The following is a 16977-nucleotide window of genomic DNA, read 5'->3' as shown; positions in this document are numbered from 1 at the left end:
AGATCTGTAAGAGTCCAGCCGGCTAAAGATGCCATACCAGCCTTCCATGAAGGCCTGCAACTCAGAGAATCATCTAGAAAAAAAGTCATGGTCTGTTAAGGTAAGTGGTCGCTGTTACTCTTCTCTTTCTCAGGAGGACACCGGCCCCAGTAACCGCCAAACTGACGCTGTCCATCTCCTCGTACACAACATGAAAATGTCCCCTTGCATGACCCTTTCTGCACCTTCCTACAGGTGTTTGCTCAAGTGGCAAAACCAGATCAACACTCTTGTCTCGTTTATTAAATGTCATTTTGTAAATTATGCTTGTCCAATCTCCTTCCAAAAGGTTCGAGGCACTTTTGAGAAGCCCTATTAATTACTACAGCTATAGCTGTAGTACGATATTCAAAATTTCATATTAAATCATTTGCTATACTATCATGGCATATTACTTGGGCATAAAAGAATGAAATCTTGGGGGCACCTGGGTGGCTCAGTGGGTTAAAGCCTCTGCCTTCGGCTCAGGTCATGATCTCAGGGTCCTGGGATCGAGCCCCGCATCGGGCTCTCTGCTCTGCGGGGAACCTGCTTCTCCCTGCCCCGCCTCCGCCTGCCTCTCTGCCTACTTGTGATCTCTGTCTGTCAAATAAACAAATAAGATCTAAAAAAAAATGAATGAAATCTTGTCATTTGTGACAACGTGGATGGAACTAGAGGGTAGAATGCTAAGAAAAATAAGTCAGACACAGAAAGACAAATACCACATAGTTTTGTCTATGGGTAGAATCTAAAAAATAAAATAAAATAAAATAAAAAAATAAAAGAACAAACAAAACTCACTTTCAAGTACAGAGTAGTGGCGAAATAGGTGAAGGGATTAAGCGGTACAAGCTTCCAGTTATGAAATAAATAAGTCACAGAGATGAAAAGCTCAGTGTAAGGAATATAGTCAATAATATTGTAATAAGATTTGGGGACAGGTGGAGACTCCATTTAGCGTGATGAGTACCGCATAATGTATAGATTTGCCCAATCACTATGTTGTGCACCTGAAACTAATAAAACATTGGGCCTCAATGATACTTACATAATGGAAAGAAAAAAAAAATCTGGTATACTGAACAACAGCAACCACAGGTACCAGGTAGGACAAATAGAACAGAGCCATTTCTAGGCATTAGACCAACCGAGTCTCCTGCCGTTGTCTTGCCTAATGGAATAATGGATTATCCCTGAATGACTTTTTTTTTTAAAGATTTATTTATTCATTTGACAGACAGAAATCACAAGGAGGCAGAGAGGCAGACAGAGAGAGGAGAAAGCAGGCTCCCCACCGAGCAGAGAGCCCGATGCGGGACTCGATCCCAGGACCCTAGGATCATGACCTGAGCCGAAGGCAGAGGCCTTAACCCACTGAGCCACCCAGGAGTCCCTCCCTGAATGACTTTTGCACTTCGACAAGAATAGCAAACAAAGAGGGCGCCTGGGTGGCTCAGTGGGTTAAGCCTCTGCCTTCAGCTCAGGTCATGATCTCAGGGTCCTGGGATTGAGCCCCACATTGGGCTCTCTGCTCAGCAGGGAGCTTCCTTCCCCCCCTCCCCCACCTCTCTGCCTGCCTCTCTGTCTACTTAGGATCTTTCTCTGTCAAATAAATAAATAAAATCGTTAAAAAAAAAAAAAAAAAAAGAATAGCAAACAAAGGAACAGCTCCCAGCACAAAACACAACTTCTTGAGGAGGAGAAAGGTGATTGCACAACACACTATGGGACCCCAGGCCAGATCAATGGTGTAAGGGAAAGGTATTTTTTTATTTAAATGCAAATGTAGTAAACTTTGTCCTGTATCTCCCTGGTTAATAAAAAACCTGAGCACCTTCAACTTGCTAATTTTCCCCAACTCACCCTGTTTTCCCACTGCAGGTAAGCCTGCATTACTAAACAGAAATCTCAGGCCTCACAACCTTTGGACTCTAACCAGCCTATCATTTTGCATCAGTGACAGGAGACAGAAGAACCAACCAGGAGGACACAACATCCTATCAGGTATAAATTAGGGAGCGTTGGTTTAAGCTTCCAAAGCAAGAAAATCAGAGTCAGGAAAAAAAAAAAAAAAAAATATATATATATATATATATATATATATATATATATATGCAGCATTTAGTAAAATGACAATATTCTAGCAGAACTATGCTTGAGAAGGTAAGGACTCCAGTTGTAATGATTAGATTTTATTTTGCCTTTCCTTGCAGACTCTGATGAGTTCCTTACAAGCTCAGGGGTTCCTAGATTATGGAAAATAAATGTGCCAAACTTGGAAGTTCTCTGTCAGGGAAGAGAGACACGCAGTACCAATCAGCAGTTATTCACAACTTAAACAGGGAGATTTGGGGACTCAGACATTACAGAATTATCTGGAGGCTTTATTCGTCCCTAGGACTATATTCTATGCCCCGGCCTGACCCATGCAACAGGGAAGGCAGGTGGCCTCAGGCCAAGGGGATCAGCTGCTCTCCAGACAAGCAGAAACACCAAAGGGGCTGGCCAAGGCCATGGCTAACGCCCTGGCTTTATTATAAGGAAGTCTTTTCTGTGCCACATGCTTTTTTTGGCAAATATTGTAACTCCTTCCCCACCCTCACCCCTGGGAAAAGAGGAGGGGCCTCTACTATTTCAGGATTCCCTAACCCTGACTCTTTAGCTCAAAAAAGACAGTGACCCCAGAGATCAGCTTCACAGAGTTGTCCACAAACCCGTCAAGGAGCAAACCCTTCCAAGCCTCCTGTTTTTAAAAGGGGCAGTTATGGTCAGCGGGCAGGAAACCGATGTCCCTAATTTGTTGCAAACCATACTGTGGCTGCAGAAATCCGATGTCAGGGTGATGAGTCACTTCATCTGTCCCATGGAGACAGACACGCAGACCCAAGAGGAGAGGCTGGGCTTTTCTAAAGATGTTCATGTATTGTCCTAAATCCAAACTAGGCAAGTCCAGTTCCTTAAGAACTGCTGTATTTCGGGACACCTGGGTGGCTCAGTCTGTTAAGCGTCTACCATTGGCTCAAGTCATGATCCCGGGGTCCTGGGATTGAGCCTCAAGTTGGGCTCCCTGGTCAGCAAGGAGTCTGCTTCTCCTTCTCCCCTCTCTCCCGGCTCATGGTCTCTCAATCCCTCTCCCTGTCTCAAGTAAATAAATAAAATCTTAAAAAAAAGAAAAAAAGAAAGAATTGCTATATTTTGGTTTTATGTTGAAAGCCAAAGTAAGGCTTGGGAAACTGGAATTCAGAAAGGGAGGCAACAAAATCCTCCTATTTGCAGAGAATAACTTGCAGATACTGCAAACTAGTGTGTCTCTAGCTCATGAACTACACAGGGAAAGACAAATGCTTGCCCCTTCAGGAGGACTACAGAATGAGAAGATGATCTGGCTGTGATTCGGGGGGATGCCACCCATCAACCAGAGGTTGATCCTGGGCACCCGGACATCCAGGCATGTTCCACCCCATGCTCTGTAAGCTTGAGCAGGATCAGAGAAGCCCCTTGCCCGGCTCCAGCCCCCAGGTTTGTCCTTTGGGAGCATGCAAGGGTCCAGATGCCCCCCCCCAAGAATCCAGGACAAGGTCCTGTAATCCATTTATAGGAAAGAAGGGGACAGTCTTCTGTAGGAAGAAGGAAGCAGAAGCTTGCCCCATGACTGCAGAGCCAGAATCTGGGTGGCTGCTCCAAGGGAATGCGGGCATCTGTTTGGAGGGCAGAGGGAGACCAAGAAGCATCATTTTACGCTGCACTGAAGGTGAATCAGAAATCAGAAAGCACTAGAGAAACGTCACAGCCCACAAATAGACCAGTCTGAAAGGTTTTGCCAAACCCAGGGAAGTGAAGCCAAAAGAACAAACTCCAGTAGCCACAACCCCAACCCCTAGAAAGGGCCACGGACAGCAATACTCCCATCTATCCTGGGGGTTTAATGCCCCTGGAGTGGTGCCGAGCAGCTCTGAGGGACACCAACATCAATCCTCTCCCCCGACAGTTCTCATAAAAAGGAAGAACTTCAGACCCCTCAGTGCACCAAATGAGAAGCTTGCAAGAGCACCTTCCATAGAAGAAATTGGCCCTGAAATGAGGATTGGCAGAAAATGATCATAAGAAATAATACTCAGAATGGATGATGCCATGCAAGCCCTGTGCTTTGAAACATAAAGACCTTGGAAGTGCTCTCTGGTTTTATTTTGCACCACCTCCCAATCCCCAGAGGAAAACCATTCCTCTTCAGCGAAATCCCTGCTAACACCAATTAACTCGGGCTTCTCTGCGGAGAGCCGCCTTCCTGCAACACTCCAGTGTTGGGTTGCGTGTTGAGTACTGACAACTTCTCCCCAAGAGTGGGTCTGACCGTGACCACTAGATGAGTGGGAAACCAAAGCGGAGGTGGAGGATCCAGCAATGGAGACCATTCTCTCGGGGCTCCCCTCTCCCACGCAGAAGAAACAAGGAGGACAAGTACTTGAGAGATGGGAGTGCAGGAACGTGGTCTCTCAGGCAAGGGAGGGACAACACAGTGTGCACTTTGCTCTTGCTCTGAACCACCTGGAGCTGTCCCGCCCCTGTCCTCACAAGGCAACTTTATAAAAGTGCCCCAAGGAAAACTGGACAGTCACAGGCAGAAGAAGGAAACTGGACCGTTTCCTTACACCATACACAAAAATAGACTCAAAATGGATGAAAGACCTAAATGTGAGAGAGGAATCCATCCAAATCCTAGAGGAGAACACAGGCAGCAACCTCTGTGACCTTGGCCACAGCAACTTCTTGCTAGACATGTCTCCAAAGGCAAGCGAAACAGAGGCAAAAATGAGCTATGGGACTTCAGGATAAAAAGCTTTTGCACAGCAAATGAAGAAGTCAACAAAACCAAAAGACAACTTACAAAATGGGAGAAGATATTTCCAAATGTCTTATCAGATAAAAAGGCCAGTATCCAAAATCTATAAAGAACAAACTCATCACCCAAAGAACAAATAATCTAATCAAGAAATGGGCAGAACACATAAACAGACATTTTGTCAAAGACCTACAAATGGCCAACAGACACATGAAAAAAGTGCTCAACCTCACTTGGCATCAGGAAAATACAAATCAAAACCACAATAAGATACCACCACACACTTGTCAGAATGGCTAAAATTAACAACTCAGAAAACAGCAGATGTTGTCAAGAAGGCAGAGAAAAGGGAACCCCTCTTACACTGCCAGTGGGAATGCAAGCTGGTGCAGCCACTCTGGAAAAGAGTATGGAGGTTCCTCAAACAGTTGAGAATAGAGCTACCCTATGACCCAGCAATTGCACTACTGGGTGTTTACCCCAAAGGTACAAATGTAGTAATCAAAACGGGCTTCTGCACCCTCAATGTTCACAGCAGCAATGTCCACATTGACAGTTAGTACCCACCACAGTGCTGAACAGAAGCATTCAGGGTCTTTAATTTGTCAACACATCCTCAAGGTCTAGTGGACAGTGGCAATGGGGAGAGAAGAGAGACCCAACCAGGGTAGGATCAGCTTCTGAAGTACTGCTTCCTTGACTCCTACTTCCGACCTAGTTTTGGATACCCATTGTGGGGAGAACATTCTAGAATTCCACCTACGAAGGGTAGTGTAGGAGAAATCCAAAGCTCTAAACTCACTTCACACATTATTCTTGAGGAATAAGTTGAATAATTTCAGGGGATTTTTAACTCTTTCCATTTTTATTCAGATGCTATCGGTGCAGAAAGTCACAACTTAATAATACTCTGCAAACCTTGAATAGCTAATCAACCTGATTCATCAGAATAGGGTATACCACAGGCTTATAGTTCTGAAAATCTGGACTACACATTAAAAAAAAAAAAATCCGTTACTGAAATAAGAGTCACTGATACCTTTTAGAGGGAAGGACATTCTTAAAAAGGAAACCTCATTCCTGGGAAAGATGATGTGAGTTGAATTGATATATTGACTGATTTTCCCACAGAAACAATGATACAACAGAAGATTATTTTCTTTGCCAGGAACTAATGGAACAACTTGAACAGAAATGCCCAACCCACTGCATAATTGGGGAAGGAGTATCCTGTGAAAGATATAGTGTTCTAAAAGATATATAAACCTCTTCAGCGGGGGACAGAGACAAACATGAGCGAAAACCAACAGAAATGTGATAGAGCGCCAGTCCCTAACACACTAAGCTCTCGCCTCATTTCGCCTTATCTGTAAGGTGCAAGGGAAGTAGGCACGCTGCTTGCTTTCCTTGGGGGAGGTTCTGACCCTGCAGCCCTCAGAATCTGATATCCCGGCTCCAATGCCAGAATTTCTATTTTCCAGCCTCCCTTCAATTGACGGTGACCAGTATTACTGAGTCTCATTCACAAGACGAGCCCTTTGCTGGGGCCTGATGATTTTGCTGCCGGCACGTTCCATGCAAGCTTTTCTGAGCTCAGCATCATCATCTCCCGTCTTCCTGCAGGGCGTGTAACAGCAAAGGAGAATCCGCACTTCCTTCCCCCACCGCTTGGTGAGAACGGAGCCATGCAACGTGGGGCGGGGGAGCAGGCCACCTGCAGATGGGAGGGGGAGGAGGGCCCACGGGGAGCAGAGCAGAAAGCCAGACCCTGCCCTGCTGGACTCCTGCTATCACCGCGGATTACCCGGCCAAGGTAACTGCCAAGGTCAATAGGAAGGGCTGTATCAGCTGCTTGCAGGCAAGAGGCCAATGACTGCAAAGATTCCAGCTGTATCATCGCCATGACTACTGTGCAGTAGAGACCATCTGCAAGGTTTCTGGTCTTTAACTTTTCCCAAGGCTGAGGGAACGGCTAACTGGCCAGGAAACTACCCTTCCGGCCCATCGTCTTGGCTTGTGCCTTCCCTCTTCTGCCATCTAGCGGCAGCAAGGTGATCAGCGAAGACCGTGGCGATCCACAAACCTAGCACAGAAGTAAAGCTCCTTGCAGAAGCGGAGCCAAAGGAACGGAGCCTCTCTCTCCCCACACCTCTGAGGACTGATGAGAAAGACCGTTAAGACCCTCGTTTTCGGATCTTTGTTGGTAGTTTATTGTTATACTAGCAAATCCCATGACACAAAGATTATGTGTCCTGCTTCTTAAAAGCCCATGGAGGAAAAATATGTATCATAAGTGCAGCAAGGCCTAGTTTAGAAAAGAAACATTGAGTGTGTGTGTGTGTGTGTGTGTGTGTGTTTTAATATTTTATTTATTTGACAGACAGCAAGAGAGGGAACACAAGCAGAGAAGAAGCAGGCTCCCCAACAAGCAGGGAGCCGGATGCTGGACTCAACCCCAGGACCCTGCGATCATAACCTGAGCCAAAGGCAGACCCTTAACGACTGAGCCAGCCAGGCACTCCTGAGTGGTTTTTTTTTTTTTCTCAAATAAATACAAGCCTGCACTATTGATAACGCTTTCAAGATTGACTTGGCCCAACCAACCAATGGTTTAGGCTGCCCGTCCCCAGGGAAGTGGCGAGATGGGCCCGTTGCCTGCACTTTATTAATATATTGTGTTTAAGAAGTCCTTCACTCCAGGCTGCAAAAAATAAATAAATATGTATTTATTTATTTATATAATAAATATGTATTTATTATCTATAAATGTAATAGAAAATAAATATATTTATTATATAATTATATAAAAATAAATATAATATTAAAAGTAAATATTTGTTATAAAAATAAATGTATATTTATATATACCTTGAAAATATATATATACTGAAAAGTGCCTCTCACTCTTCCATACACTTAGAACTTAAGAACATTGTAAGTCATCATTATACTTAGATCCTGAGAAATATATTTTAGATCTTGAAACTTTGAAACATAATCTGAACCTTTCAAAAAGCCCCTTCATCCTGAATACATTCCCAAGTTATCTATAGTATTTATTCTTTTCAACTATCATGACAATCAGTGTATTATTAGATGGATTAGGTGATTGACACACCACCCCCCCGTCCTGCCCCCCAACCCAGCTTAATCACTGAATTGAACTGCTCTTAGCTTTAAATTCCAGCCAGAGGCTTAGCTACGTTAGTATTCATCGTCACAGTAGGTGGAATCAAGTCATAAGAAGTACACCGACGAACAAAATGGAACTTACTACTTATCCTCATATATGAGTTATGCTTTAAAAACTCCAGGGCTATTTTTAATCCTTATTTAATAATATGGCCTGATACCAACTGAACCTTTTACACAGACATGAAAAGCTTATTTCCTTGTAAAATTCTCACAAGGAATTATTACAACAAAAGAACATCTTGTTCTGGAAAGCCTGCTTAATAATGCAGCCTGTTTTTATATACCCTGGTGGTTTGCGTTCTTGAATGGCTAAGAATATTCCAGTCCCTACAGTGACCGCAGAGGGAAAAACATCCATGCAGCAAACAGAGGAATCAGCCACAGGGAGCCTTAATTCTTTGCCCTGCCTACTCCTCGACTGGCCTTAAAGCCCTCCATGCCTCTCACCATGGCCTGTCTTTCGACCCACACAGATTTCACCAGCTGAGAAGAGACATAAGTCTCCCAGGTACCCACTGCCAAGTAACAAATTACCCCAAATGTAGCAGGGAGTGCTGCTTTTTTATGTCTCGCGATTTCATCAGTCAGGAATCAGGACAAGGTCTTCAACTCGGTAACCCTTCTGTTCCACGTGGCATTGACAAAGGTCACTCAGTGGTGTTCAGCTGGTGGATGGGCCCATCTGAGGGGTTCAAGGTCGTTTCATGCACTTGTCTAGGGTCTTGGCAGCATGGCCAGAAGGCTGGGCTCAGCTGGGCTCAGCTGGGGTTGTCAAAGAGAATACCTACGTGGAACCCCTCCAGCTGGTGGTCTCAAGAGGGTCAGTGAACAAGGCAGAAGCTGCATAGCCTTTTATAGTGAACCATATTCTCCTGGGGTACAGCCAGTCACAGGGGTCTGGCCAGATTTGGAGAGAGGAGAGAGACTCAGAGACCCCATTTCTCAATGGGAGCAGGGTCAAAGAACTTGCAGCCACCTCTAACCCACCCCACCATCCATGGGATTTCAGGGTGTGAGGAAATGCTCCAATCATTTGTGTCTAGACCCAGCTCTTTCCTAACTTGAACTCCTTTAAGAACATTTTAGCAGTGCCTCAAAGCCGTGGAGTTACGTCTTTTATATCCAGGATGGGCAGGACGGCGTCTCTGCAGCATTTCCTATGGCAAATGTCAATACTGTATAATTACTGTAATTACAACACATGGGCAAGGAGGGCCTCAAGCTGACACCTGGGTCACTCCATGTACCCTTTCTAGAGTCATTTCTCTGTCCTCTCTACAAAGCAGCCATTTATTCTTATGAAGAAGAAATTCCGTGCCAATTAAGTAGAGACTCGTCCAAGGGACCCTTTTTGTTTCCAAGTGTGGGGAGCCTGAGTGGTCCCAGAGACACACTAGACTTGGGTCCCCATTTACAAAGCTGGACGATTCTGCCTTCTGGCCTGCAGGACTCTCTCCTGAAGGGATGGCCAGCCCCTTTGGGAGGAGAAAGCCCAGACCCATTCTGCCCAAGGCTTTATCTTTGTGTTTTTCTAACCTTGTTGGGGGCTTAGGATGCTGCGGTCCAGGAGGTAGAGACCCCTGGGTGCCCCAGCCCCAGCCCTGGCCACAGCGGGTGGGGGAAGAGGACTCTGGGCAGGCGGTCATTGTAAGGGTTCTGATAAGGCCCTTCAGATCACAGTCACCGCACATCGCAAGCCTCACGGGCTTTAAAGTCTGCGCAGAACAAAAGCATTATTGGTTTGGAGATCCAGGGACGGGGGCTTTCTTCCTAAATGAGGGAAATTAACACTTTTGGAGGGTGCCTTTGGGTCGGGGAGGCAGTGAGTTCGACGACTCTTGGACCGACTTAATCTCCACCCCAACTTGGTTCCCTTTGTTTGAGCCTCAGGCGGGAATGCCTTTGACTCTGTCCCCATACACGGTCAGACTGGATAAAGTTCCGGGTAACAACTCAATGGCTTCTTTGTGTCATTTAACTCTGCAGAGAATCTGATGCTGAAGAAAACTCGGAGGCATTAACACATCAGAAATAAGGGGCACTTACTTTTTGTTAACTGCCACTTTAAGCACGATATTATGACTGTCCTAAACAGCAGCAATAAAACCAGATTGCTCCATTGCTCTCCACATATTGACATTAGCTGTAGAAAATGCCACAGAGACGCCATTCTGCCCATCCCTGGGTATAAATGACGTAACTCCATGGCTTTGAGGCACTGCTAAAATGTTCTTAAACCAGTTCAAGTTAATAAAGAGCTGGATCTAGACCCAAACATTGGAGCTGTGTGGTTTTCACTATAAAAGGCTATGCAGCTTCTGCCTTGTTCACTGACCTTCATGAGGCCACCAGCTGGAGGGGCTCCGTGTAGGTCCTCCCTCTGACAATCCCAGCTGAGCCCAGCTGAGCCAAGCCTTCCAGCCACGCTGCTGAGACCCTAGAAAGGTGCATGAAGCTGCCTTGAACCCCTCAAATGGGCCCATCCACCAGCTGAACACCACTGAGTGACCTGTGTCTCCCTCCCCCATTTTTTATTCTTCTACTGTATTCCTTACCACAGCTCCACCATAGAAACAGAAAGCCAAAAACAATGTGCAACATGCTTGGACCTTTAACAGCTGTTCAGTTACTGTGTTCAGATTCAAGCCAAGGTCTGGGAAGGCAATATGATGATGCATGAGGCATTGCTAACTTAGATGGACAGAATTTATGAGATTATGAAATTTACATTCTGCAAAAAATGCATCATTAAAACTGACCACCCAATTCTTTTTACCTGATGCAGTAGACATGCTTGTACATTGCTCATTCTTTCCCATCCATCGTGCGCGGCACAATCTTCCAAAGGGAAGGGACTGCAGCAGAAGGGTGGACGAGCCCAGGCGGTCAGAGATCTACAGGCTAGGTCCCCTCCCCCCCTTTCAGGCTCATTGTGCAGTCTGCCATCCTACACCTCCCATCTATTCCAGCAAACCACCCCCCCCACCGTGCTCCCCTTCCTCAAACTGCACTCTAGCCATTTCCTTCTGGATCACTCTGTAGGCCGAAAGCTCTAGAAAAGTGAGGGTTGTGTTCATCATTGTTTGTCGCTATTGTACACCAGCCCCAGGCACCATGTCTGATACTTGGCAGGCACTCAATAAATATTTGCTTTAAATAGCCACTTGGGTCCAAAATACCACTCAGGAGTTTGGAAGATAGAAAATCCACTTTTACTTCCCCCACCCCCAGCAAGAGCCTCAACGTTCATGTGGCCAACCAAGCCCAAAGGGAGAAGACACAGTGAGTTGGGGGTAGAGTCCATAAACCCAGTAAAAATCTGGACTTAGAAACTATTTCTAATCTGATGATTTCATACACACACATATCAAATTAGACTTACCCGTGCAGACTGAATAAGTATATATCAACTCTTGCCCATAGAGCTATGGGCTCTGAGATGCTTCCAAAGTATCTCTCTGAATGATCTTTGGTATTTGAGTATTTCAGTTCCTCCCACTAATTAAACATAAGCTCTGGGTAGTCTTCCACAATTCACTAGATGTCTACAACTAGGATTTGTCATCATTATCTATAAATTTTAGTCAATTCTTTCAACAGATGGGAGCATAAATAGAACATCTGGCTAGGAGACAACCTCAGAAACCATATTTTGATATCACTGCACCACATTTGATTCCTTTTCACTATGGTTTTTATTTGTGGGATTCAAGTCCATCCCAGTAGATGGCATGCCACAATCAAAGTGATGTATCGTACCCATTCACATGGAGCAGTGTGGCATGAAATGATCCTGCGATCTGTATATTTTAAACCTTGTTTTGAATAGGAATTCTTACCATGTAAGAAAGAATGTAGTTTTCCGAGGGCATGCGCTAGATAAAATGTAACCTGCTAATTAAAAAGAAAAGGAGAAAGGCAAGATTTGAAATATCTGATCCCTCAGGACTCAAGAAGTGATAGAATGGAAGATAAAACAGAACATTTAAAGATCCTAGTAAATGAATTTGAAGATTTGAAGAGATCTGTCACAGCCTTTGCTTGGTTTTCCTATGCATCAATTCCAAGAAGTTACTAAGACTAAAAGGATGAATTACTCCAGTACAAATAGTCAAAACAGTCCCATAAAATATATCCAACCCACATGACAGACAATGGTCTAATTTCCTTAATATAAAAATCAGGAAGAATAAAGCTAAACGTAGATTTGAAAAATGGGCAAAGGACATAAGCAAGCTGCTCATGGAAAAATGGTATCAATAGTTTTTAGAGCTATAAAAGTACACTGAAAGAGATGTGAATTAAATGACAATGGGTATCATTTTTCACCTCTCAGCTTCAAAAAGTTTGAGAAAACTCTGAGTAGGGAAGGTTGGGGAAATAAACATGGCCTCCATATTGTGTCAGGAGGACATTATGTGGTGAAACCTCTGAAGAGGAAATTTGGTAAAGATTATCAAAATCTTAAACAGGCACATCCTTTCCTGTATTAATGTCATTTCTAAAAACTGAGCTACCATACGTGATTACACAACTGTGGAGGGATATTCACTATAGCACGGTTTAAGATACAAAAGTGGAAACCACCCAAACATCCACCTGTGGGAAACTGACTATAGAGTATACCCATTACTAGAAAACTATGAAATTTTTGACAAGAATTTGATAGAACTATAGGTATTAACACAGAATGATTTCTAATATATACTATTTCTTTACTAAGTAAAGAAAGCAAGATGTAACCCAATGTATATCCAGTGTACTACTTTTTATGAAAAAAAAAAAAAAGTGGATGTGGTATTTTTTTAAAATACATCCACAAATCATTTGGCTTTCCCTTTAAAATGTGGAGTTTAATTATGATCTTCTTAAGTATTGGACTTAATGAATAAAATAAGATTAGAAGTGACAGTTGCGGTTTCTTCTCTCTTGGACCCATGCTCTGGGGAAAGCCAGACACCATGTTGTGAGCACATCAAAGCAGCCCAGGAAGAGAGCCCCAAGTGGTGAGGAACTGAACTTCTTGCCAACAGACATGTGAGTCAGCCACCCCACCACCCCAACCAAGCCTTCAGATGAGACCACAGCCCTGCCAACATCTCCACTGCAAATTCATGAGCCAAAACAACCCAACTAAACTGATTCCAAATTCCTGACATAGAGAAACTGTGAATAACAGATGTTTGTTGTTTTAGATTGCTAAGTCTTAGAGTAACTTATTACACAGTGTTAGATAACTAATGCAGTGAGATTATTTACATATAAGCTTGCATACGCACAGAATATCTCTGGAAAGATATTCAGTGGTTGTCTCCAGGAAGAAAAACTGAAAGGCTGGACGTCAAGGGTAGAAAAAGACTTCCTTTCCCTTATGTTGCATTGCATTGTATGTTTTTATATTTATAATCTCTGTTTTATTTCAATCTCACTTAAGTCAATATTAGGGACTTCACAGAAAAATAACATTTCTAACAATATGCATAAGATGTATAGTGTCTTATATATTTTTCACTGTTATAGACACTGCTGATTCTTTACGCAATAGTCATTCCCCTTCTTCCTCGCTAAATAAAACTCCAATTTTGTGCCAGAGGCAGTGTATCTCGTCCCAGGTCATGAATCATGGGAAATTTAAGCTATGGGTCAGCAAATCTTGTCTTAAAGGGCCCAACAATAAATATTTTAGGCTTTGCAGACTCCAGCTGAAAATGGAATTGGACACTGTCTCCCTGTGGGGAGGAGAATGGGTTGCCAAAAGACACATTGATGTCTTTAGAAGTTGTCTAGGGGCGCCTGAGTGGCTCAGTGGGTTAAAGCCTCTGCCTTCAGCTCAGGTCATGATCCCAGCATCCTGGGATCAAGCCCCACATTGGGCTCTCTGCTCTGTGGGGAGCCTGCTTCCTCCTCTCTCTCTGCCTGCCTCTCTGCCTACTTGTGATCTCTGTCAAATAAATAAATAAATATTTTAAAAATATGAAGGCACGGACCCTGTCTGTCTTGCTTGACATTGGGTACACAAACTCTAGCACAGTGTCAACACGTAGGAGGTGATAAATCCACATGGGCTAAGTTAACAGACTAATCTACAGTTCTGTGACCCACTTGAACCTAAACCATGGCTCAGAGCTTTGTCCTTGATACATTCGTCAAAGTCTAGATTTTGTTTTTCTATGTATATGAAACTAAAGGGTAAATTTACCTGCTCTAAGGATCCAGTGTGTTGTTTCTGAAGGTATCTTACAGATCTCTAGATACTCAGGGAAGTAGGATATCTGAGAGGACTCCTAGAGAGCAGCTGACCTTGAGAAATCAAAGCGATAAAGGAGACCCACTGTGAGGAGGAGGACCTCAGGCTGGGGGTGAAGCATGATCACTCACCAAAAAAGACATCTGAAGAGTCTAGAGCACACGGCCTGTCAGCAACAGTGAGGGGCAAGAGCTGTGGCATATGTGTACCCAGCAAAGCAGAGCCACAAATTCCCACAGCCCTGAGGGAAGTCCAGCATCTTGCAGCCCTGTTGCCAAGATGTCTTCATAGAGGAGAAAGACTCTGGCTCTTTCAGAACGGACGCCAGACTGGGTTGGTGGGAAACAGTTTTGTGTCCAGCTTCTCACTAGCTGAGTCACCTTGGACTATGCATCCATTCGGCTATTTACCTATAATTACCAAAAGCACTGACTGAGAGCTGAGAACAAGCCCACCGCCATGCCAGGTGAGGAGGACATGATGTGAAGAAGCTATTGTGACATGGATCTCACTCAGCATGGGGAGAGGGACCATGATCCCCAGTGAGCATGTGTTTCCTCCCAGTGTTTACTCCAGTTTCCACCCTAACTAACTCCACTGATTTCATACATGAGTCTGTATGCTCAGCCATAAGAAAAGATGAATACTTCTCTCTTACATCGACCTGGATAGAACCGGAGGGTATTATGGTGAATGAAATCAGTCATTAGAAAGACAATTATCATCTGGTCTTACATGTGGAATAGAAGAAACCATGCAGAGGATCATAGGGGAAGGGAGGGAAAACTGAATGGGAAGTCATCAGAGAGGGAGACAAACCATGAGAGCCTCTTAACTCTAGGAAACAAACTGAGGGATGTTGGAGGGGAGGTGGGTAGGGGGATGGGATAACTGGGTGATGGGCATTAAGGAGGGCACAAGATGTGATGAGCACTGGGTATTATACTCAACTGATGAATTATTGAACACCACATCTGAAAATACTGATGTACTGTAAGTTGGCTAATTGAATTTAAATTTGAAAAATGTGTTTGTAAGCAAGTTGTGTAAGACACTCAGGAAACAAATAGCAAAAAATATTTTGGGGGGAGAGTTAAAGTCATAGAAATGCATCTTTGCTCATTTCCCTTCAGAGCACAGGGTCATAGTCCACACAGAGTTATGAAAATAGCAACTCCCTCTCAAGCTCCTCGGGCACCGAGCCCCCACAGAACAGTCTCAACATGCTCTCTCCTGGAGAAAGGTACATGGATTGCTGCAGCCAACTGGTCTACCAGGAGTTTCTCAGCTGCTGTTCCTGGACACACACCTATCCTTCCCAAGTTGCCATGGCCACATCGTGTGGCACTGCTCGGCTGGCTCCATGTATGTACTCATTTATGTTGGGGGGAAGTTCTCAGTGACAATGCCTATTCAGGGGTCAAGTCCTTCTTGAGTTGGACTTTGTTCCATCTCCAATTCCACCTATTGAGAGACCCAAATGTGATGGCAAATGCAAGTTTCCAAGCTCCACAGTAGCTACATGCTAAATATATGGTGTCCAAAACCTGGTTTAAGAAACTCTTAGACTCTGGCCCAGGACTGTTCATTGGTCACATTGAGGTTTTTTAGGTCATGTGAAATTTGCCAGGAAATCCATCTTAGACAGCCCCACCCCTAGACCTTACCTTAAAGTATACACAATCTCCAGGTACTACTGGATTAGAAACACCAAATTTGTAAGCAAGACTTCCTTAGTGACTAAAGCCTCACAGCTGGTGAAGTTCCTACCTTATCCTTTGTTGTCAGTATTTTGTTTGTCTTTTGTTATTGTTATGTTAGTATGTTATTACATTGTAACCCTTTGTTATGAGTAAAGAGGAAAGGGAACTTTCTTACTAAATATGCTGCAGGGTTACCCTATAATTTGATGACAAATAATTAACACTTCTTTGTAAAAAAAAACAAAAGTAAGAATTACCATGATCAGCAATTAATTTACCATATAATAATTCAGGGAAGTTTTCCTTGGTCTGTTCCATATGTTCTTGGCTCTTTTTCAAGAATACATTCTCGCATGCTTACAGAATAAAACAAAATGTCAAATTAGTAAGATGGAGTATATAAACTTCCACAAAGTATAGAATATAAAGTATATAAACTTCCACAAAGATGGAGTATATAAACTACCAGGTGGCTAAAAGTAGAAGCAGATTTGATGTGCACCTGTCACTGGGTCATCAGTCATCACTTTGTGGTATACTTGCAGCTGATATATTTATTTTTAAAAATATGGGGAAATGTAAAAGTTAAAAATTGACAAATAAAATATGGGCTGATTACAACCACGTTTACTAAGCTGTCAGATGAAAGCGAGGGGAATGTTTGGAATGTTTTGTGGTACTTCTCCTTAAAGAACAAATCTGTGAATTCTGCATTCCAGTGATGGCACAGAAAAATTTGACATGTTTACAAAACCCAGGAGGTCAGATGTCGACTACGCAGTGCGGTCTAAACTCAGTGGAGCCCAAAGAAGGAACCTCAAGAAAGCTAAATCTGGCAAAGAAATCCTATTTTGGACTAATTTAAGGATTTTAAATCAAGTATTACAAACTCAAAAGGTAGAAATGTCTAAAGGGTTTTACTTGATTTCTGCATTGGGGTCTTTTTTGTTTTTTAAGGGTAATGATTTGTA

The 16977-nt window shown here is 43.6% G+C and overlaps 1 protein-coding gene and 1 long non-coding RNA gene across 3 annotated transcripts in view; one reads left to right on the top strand and one right to left on the bottom strand.

Annotated features, from left to right (window-relative positions):
• The window catches only part of CLIC6 (chloride intracellular channel 6), a 45152-nt gene that overhangs the window by 23974 nt on the left and 4201 nt on the right, over window positions 1-16977 (bottom strand). The window lies entirely within an intron of this gene.
• Window positions 14887-16900, top strand: LOC116597129. The gene is made up of 3 exons (XR_004288460.1): window positions 14887-15031; window positions 15437-15668; window positions 16726-16900. It is a non-coding gene; the product is annotated as an uncharacterized LOC116597129 (long non-coding RNA).

Source organism: Mustela erminea, chromosome 1 (assembly GCF_009829155.1).
Source record: "Mustela erminea isolate mMusErm1 chromosome 1, mMusErm1.Pri, whole genome shotgun sequence".
NCBI classification, from domain to species: domain Eukaryota; kingdom Metazoa; phylum Chordata; class Mammalia; order Carnivora; family Mustelidae; genus Mustela; species Mustela erminea.
Note: the sequence above shows the minus strand (reverse complement) of the source record. Positions and strands in the feature narration are given on the sequence as shown.